At 37.2% G+C, this 7,189-nt stretch overlaps 1 pseudogene; it reads left to right on the top strand.

Annotated features, from left to right (window-relative positions):
• The first annotated feature begins 6,205 nt into the window (after positions 1 to 6,205).
• Positions 6,206 to 6,337, top strand: LOC147823518 (U2 spliceosomal RNA; annotated as a pseudogene).
• Positions 6,338 to 7,189: the final 852 nt, after the last annotated feature.

The raw sequence follows: 7,189 nt of genomic DNA, 5'->3' as shown, positions 1-7,189 counted from the left end.
AGACTTCCTGCTTTAATCCTGTGTTTAAGTGTATCTCAAGACACACATTCATGAAAAAACTGCACTATCAAATTGCTCACATTCCCAAAATGGGAAAACTGAGAAATATGAGAAGACTAACCACAAAAAAATGTGATATGCCTTTCTGCTAAAATATTAATTATAATAGTCTCCAAATATTATATTCCATGCTCAGAAACTTTTCTGGTTTTGTTATTTTTGTTATTATTTATTTTAATGAAAGTTTCAGTTGTACCATACCATTCATAATCATTCTGTTAAGGCAACTAATATGCACCACTACTGCTGCTCTTGTCTGTAGGAGAGCTCGCGATACTGAGAAGAAAAGAAACCTAATTAATTCTTCCTCAGAAAGAAAGGAAACATACCACAACAGTTACTATTATATCCTGGGGCTCATTGAAAATAAGTAAGAAGATTAACATTATCTTTTTGGGCTTTTTTTTTGGTACCGGGGATCGAACTTGGGACCTTGTGCTTTCGAGGCAGGCAGTGGAACCACTGAGCTAAATGCCTGGCCCTAAAATTATCATTTTGAATATAAGGACACAAAGGAAAGAAGATAAACATATGATTGGAAAACTCTCAACATTCGGTGACTGAATGGATAAGCATTTTAAAATGACAAACTGATATGAAAACAAATACTCATATTACATTATGATGAAAACAGCTGTTAGAATGTGATTAGTATTTTCTGGGTGAGGAAAAGGCCTGCCAAAAATGGGCAAAGGGTAAACTGCTACAGCAGTGATCTTCAACCTTTCTGGCACCAAGGATCCATTTTGTGGAAGATAATTTTTCCAAGGGCTGGGGAGGTGGGAATGGAGTGGATTATTTTTTTAGTTCTTTTCCTATTAGTGTATGTTTATAATACATAATCATTACATTCCCCAGAGCTAGCATCACTGCCTCAGCTCCACCTCAGATCATCAGGCATTACATTTTCATAAGAAGCATAAAACCTAGATCCCTCACGCATGCAGTTCACAGTAGGGTTCACACTTCTATGAGAATCTAACATCACTGCTAGCTAATATGACAGGAAGGAGAGTTCAGGTGGTAATTTGAGCCATGGGGATTGGCTGTAAATACAAATGAAACTTTCCTCAATTGCTTGCAATTCATGTCCTCACTTCCTGCTGTGTAGCCAGTTCCTAACAGAACACTCTGTACAGGGAGTTGAGGGTCCCTTTGCTATAGGCCTCAGGATGTCAAGTCTTTGACTGCAACAATCAAATTAGCTTCAAAACTACTCCAATTTTAATAGACCTACTTGTATTTTTGTGGAAAAAAAGATTGTTTAAAAATAGCTACTATTAAGATATAAATCAAATTATTACTTTTGGGATCAAGAAACTACTCTCTAACTGAAACATGACTTAATTGGTCATCGCCAGAAGCCAGAAACCTGATTCTGTTCTCTTCATTTGTTCAAAGAGGTTCGGACGTCACAGTTTTTCTTTCAGTGGAAGTGTCTCATCAACACTAACAAAAGTGTGTACAAACCTGAAATTCTAATATCTTGTTTAAGGGAAGGAAGGGAAACACATTATTAACAATGTCTTTTCTGTATTAGGCACCAGCATTTGGTACCTTTCAGTCTGTTCTCATTTAAACCTTGGAGCACTTCTGCAAGGAGGCAAAATTTGTTCCATTTTACAGATGAAGAAACAAGAGCTTGAGAAACTATGTAACTTGCCCCAGGTCATGGAGCTAGTAAGTAACAAAGCAGGAATGGGGACTCAGGTCTGTCTGGATTTCAAACCCATGCTGCCTCCTTTAATGTGAGCTTAAATTTTAGAAATTCCTCTAATATCACTGTGCCTGATGGATCTATTTCAAATGTCTGTATTATTTCTAGCTATTTTGGAAGTATTTTCTCAAATACTTTGCAAAGTTTTGAGCCATGAGACCCTAATAAATAATTGTGTGCTAAAGAAAAGATGTAAGATTAAACCACATATACAATAGGGCCAGGGATTTAGCTCAGTGACATAGAGCCTGCCTTGAAAGCACAAGGACCTGAGTTCAATACTTGGTGCCAGAAAAATAAATAAATAAATAAATAAACAAATAAATAAATAAATAAAAACTACATATACAACATTTTCTAGACAGCTTCATGATTCTAAATTATCAATCTAGAATGGTGGTTGAGGTTACTTTTGTATGTATTTACTGCTTGTCATATCACAGAATCGCAAGATATGCCAATCATCTCCTTTTGTTAATATCGTCTTTTACATTAATTGACTAATAGGGCCAGGGATTTAGCTCAGTGGTCTTGCTGCCTGCTGCCCAAGTGAAAGGACCCGAGTTCGATCCCTGGTACCAAAAAAAAAACATGAATTGACTGATAAATTTGTGGGATAAACAAAGTGCTAACTGCATGAATCCACAAATATGAACAAATGGGTGGGGGGAAAGGCACACAGTTCACTATAGGGCTTTCAGAAGAGTCTGAAGTCCCATTTCAGGACACATATCTAGGATCCAAGAAACAGAAGACATTCTAGGATTTGCCAGATCTTTGAAACAGAAAATCTGAGAAATAGTCAAGTGAAATCAACTCACCATATTCTCTTTGGAAAGCTCAGTAGCTTTGCAGATTCCTGCCTATAGAAAGTTAAACCACACTGTCTTCCTGCCTAAATCTTAGGTGGTGAATTTCTGGTACTTCAAGCCATGGTGATATTTTACACTAAGCAGTTGATCTACATATTGCTTGAGTTGTTTCTAGCTTATTATTTTCCCAACTCGTCTGTAGGTACTTATCATGCTTCCTACAATCTCAACCTCTTAATTGCTCAGTCCCTACCAACTACTCCTGTGGAGAGAGTTAGTGTTCTCAAAGTAAGGTAGAAGGTTTATGAGAATGTCCTGTGAAACTTTTTGAAGCTCTCAGAGTTTACCCAACCCCAATCTTTCACTCATCTGCTGTTTTGATAGTTACCAATCAAGGAGAATTGCCCAAATCTTGGGAAAACGCATGATGTATGAACTTTGAAGAATTATGTCCCAGCCTGGGAGAAGGGGAACATGTCAGCATTTAGTGTAAGGGATCAATGCTAGATATGCTAGAAAAAGCTCAGAATTATCCTGATACATATAACTTCTTAAGATCTATACCAATGGCTCCCTAGCTTTTAGATTTGGCTAACTAGAGCAATGTAAAAGAAGTTCCTAAAAAAATAAACATTCCAAACTAATAGTTCAAATCTGGGCATGGTGATGCACAGCTATAATCCAAACAACTCAAGAGGCTGAGGCACGAGGACTTCAAGTTCAAAACCAACCTGGGTAACTTAGTGACTTAGCAAGACCCTGTCTCAAAATAAAAGGACTGGGGATGTAACTCAACGGTGAAGCACTTGCCTAGCATGTGCAAGGCTCTGGTCTGATTCTCAGTACTGAGGCAGGAGATTAGGGCATGGTACATTAGCTGGGGAAGGGGGATGACTTGTCAATTATAGAGTTCAAAGACATATGAGCAGAAGGTATTCCAAAACCCTGCACTTGGAACCAATCAGAGAGTGCTATCTTCAATTCTTCCCATGAGAACCAAGCAGGTTTGTGATAGGACAGCCTAGACCTGACCTCAGCCTGAGGAGCGAGAGATACAAACATGGCCACCACTGAGCTCTTGGCCACTGTAACCTCTCTCCTACAGTGTTCTGCTCTCACCTTGTAAAGTATACTTCTTTTCCTACTTATTTGTCAGGAACAAATGAGAACTTCTCAAGGGGATCACACCCATAGGTTCCATTTTACCCACATGCTATCATGTGTAATCAGTGCCTAACTATTTATAAACCAAGCTCTTTCTTTCCTGCCGCACGGTTTTCACCACACCCAAAAAGGAAGGACAGGCATCATTATATCCATTTCAGGGAGAAGCAAGTTCAGGCACTAGGTGAGTCAATCTGTTGCCCAAGGCAACATGACCAAAAGAAAGTGGCAGAATCAAAAGTAAAACCTTATATAGCAAGTGTTTAGAAATTTTATAACAAATTATAATGCATATTTTCCCTGTTAAATCTAAAAATAAGTAAAGTAGGGTTCATATTTTGTGTGTCTTAGAGGGTTTTAACTTTTTTCATAATTTCACTGTATTTTAAAAAGTATCAATTCCCAAAATTTGAAAATTAAAGAAAAAGAAACTAATGCTTCACCACAAAAAGTTTGGGAAGCACTGTTGGACTCTTAAGATTCTTCGAAAAAGTAAATCAACATCCAGGCTCCAAAAGCCTGGGTGAAAATAAGTATATTTTAGTAATCTGACACACAATTTCATAATACTTTATGAGTAATAAAATATTTACAGAATGTGAGAATTTTCTGACCAGCTTACAAAAGCAGAATATAAGGCACAAATTGCTAAAGACTGTATTTTAAAAGAGAAAAACCAAGGACTGCATCCAAAAAAATCAAGGTTAATCAAATCAAGGACAGAAGATGAGCTTGACATTCATAGCTCCTTCTTCATGGACAGAATAAAGCCATGACCCTGTGCAAACACAGCCCCAGCACTGACCTTGTCAGATGTCCTCTGAGCCACTGACCTTCTGTCCTGGAGACAACATCCAGTGCTTTTCCCAATGCCTTAGTTCACTTTTGGGTCAGGAATAAATAGCAAAAGGGAGTCCCTGGTGTCCAGCTGAATGATAGTGGAAACTGCTTAAAGCAGTCTTGAAGAACTGGGCTTAGATAATATCTGAATTCAACCTCAGTAAAATTTGCAACATTAACATGAGATTATTTTTTAGGCAATAAATGGTGTTCTATAGTTTCTGTCCATTATAAGGTGTCCTTTAAAGCCATGGTGTTTTTAATAGAACTGCCTTGAACATTCTCCTAAATGTGAATTGCTTCATATTCAAGTTTCTTTTCATTACCTTAATTTTCATGTCATTATAATCCTTTGTTCCACCCCAAGTAGCACTTTACCTTCCTTGGTATTTAGACACCCAAGTAATTGCAGATGTTTATCAAGGCCTATCTTTGCTGTCTGTAAGCCAAAGTGAACCTATTTAATTCCTTTAACCTGGCCTCCCAAGTCAGTCTCCTCAGGCCGCCCCCCCACACACACCCCACCTCATCATCTTCTTGATTTCTTGTCTGAACTTTTTCCAAGAAAATGTCTACAACTTTCCTGGTCTCAGGCTTCCAGAACAAATGTGGTTTTCAGGTGCCATTTCATCAGAATCACTTCCCCACCCTGGGGTAAATCTCTTAAATTCTTTACATCCCTTTGGTCTTTTTTCTCTCTTCCTCTATCCAGGGTGGGTCCCAGGTATTCCACTGCCCAAGGCTTTTATGCCATATAATTGGATTCATTTCAGAAGGGCTCATACTTTCTGTCCTCCCCCTTCTTTCCTTCTGAATTATAGATAAACACTAACTTATCTGGCTGCAAAAGACCATAAATAATTGCAAGGTTTTGTAGTATTTGGAAAGGTCACAGACTCTGGGATATGGATTTGTGGAAACTGGCAATTCACTTAATTCCTATGAGCTTCAGTCCTCTCATCTTTAGAAGTAGGCAGTTAACTGGGAGGCCATCAGGCCAAGGTAGTTCCTGTGCCCTAGGTTCCTATATAAGCAAACCAACACCCAACTCAGTAAACAGTTAAATGAAACTTAAGTTTAACCAGTCAGAAAGTGCCAAATAACCTCTGCCTAGGGGCTTTCACTGGAATCACTCAAATAAGTGCCCTGCTCCACTTAACCAATCAAATATTTTATTTGATTCATTTCCACATTTGCCTTAGGAAAGCCTTCCCCTCAAAGCCCTTCTGCAGAGCCTCAAACTCCATGCCGCCATCTGGAACTGCCCAGTTCAGGAATCACTATCTGCTCAAATAAGCTCTTTAGATCTTTAATGTGCCTAACTTAATCTTTTAACATAGATATAAAGTTGTAAGTATAAGAAAAATATATACCATTATATATTTTAGGAATTATATAAAATAAGGGGACTTTGTTAATGTTCTGTTATAATAATGCAGTGTTAGAAAAAACAATAATGTAACAAAATGTCTTCTAAAGTTAATGCTGCCTATGAAAGAAATGCTATCAGTAACCCAAACTTCTTGCTTTCTCCTTCACAAATCTCAATTCAAACATTCATTTATACTGAAGCTCTACTCTATGGTGGGTATTCTTTTAGATGCTAGGTTGAATCGCTTCTCAGCCTTTTGGCTAAGATCAAGTGTAGATGCTAGGTTGAAATATATAACTCTTTACATACTGTGATGCCATTGTATAATATTATTTGAAATCAATATTTACCTCAAAAAAGTAAATAATGCCTTTTAATTTTATTAAATGTTGATATTTTAACAGTATATACACCCCTCTTTTGTTCACTTATATTCTTAGTTACTGGGGTAATTTCTATTCAAGTTGTTTAACATGATAGCAGATAATACCTCAAATAGGTGGCATAGATATTGGATCAATTAATATTCAGTTAACTAATAAACAAAATATAAAATAATCTCAGAAATAACAATTATGGGCTGTGGTTTAAATATGTTTTATCCCCTTGGAAGGCTTATGTTGATATCTAATCCCACTGCGAAGTAGTAACAGGATGGAAACTTGATTAAACATGGTGTTTAGAGATGGTACCTTTAGGAATTAATTAGGATTAGACAAAGTCATCAGGGAAGGGCTCCCATAATTGAATCCCTGTGGCATTATAGTAAGAGAGAGAGAGGAACAAGAAGACACTCACACTTACAGTGCATACTCCCTGTCTCTTGGCATGCGATGTCCTGCACCACCTCAGGTTTCTGTCAGCAAGAAGGCCATCATAAGATGTGACCTCAACCTTGGACTCCTAGAAAAGTAAACCAAAATAAACCTCTTTCCTGTATAAAGTATGCAGCCTCATGTGTTTTGATATAGTAAGAAAAAAAAACAGACTCAAAAAGTATGCTATATATATTTATCTACTAAAAATTAAGGTATATATTAGTCTCAACAAAGAAAGAATGATAATGTAATAATCATATTTCATTTTAAAGGTCTAATTCTGCCATGTAAATTGATGGACAAGTTTTCCCTATGGTAAATTTGCATGGAATGATAATGCCAGATTGCAAATTCAAGTGGCCAGTTTTCCTTTCCAAAAACATAACATTCCAAAAGATGTTAATAT

Source organism: Heterocephalus glaber, unplaced genomic scaffold, assembly GCF_053883595.1.
Source record: "Heterocephalus glaber isolate CG9 unplaced genomic scaffold, H.glaber_assembly_v1.0 deba00001577, whole genome shotgun sequence".
Lineage (NCBI taxonomy): Eukaryota > Metazoa > Chordata > Mammalia > Rodentia > Bathyergidae > Heterocephalus > Heterocephalus glaber.
This window is presented reverse-complemented; position numbering and strand designations above follow the sequence as displayed.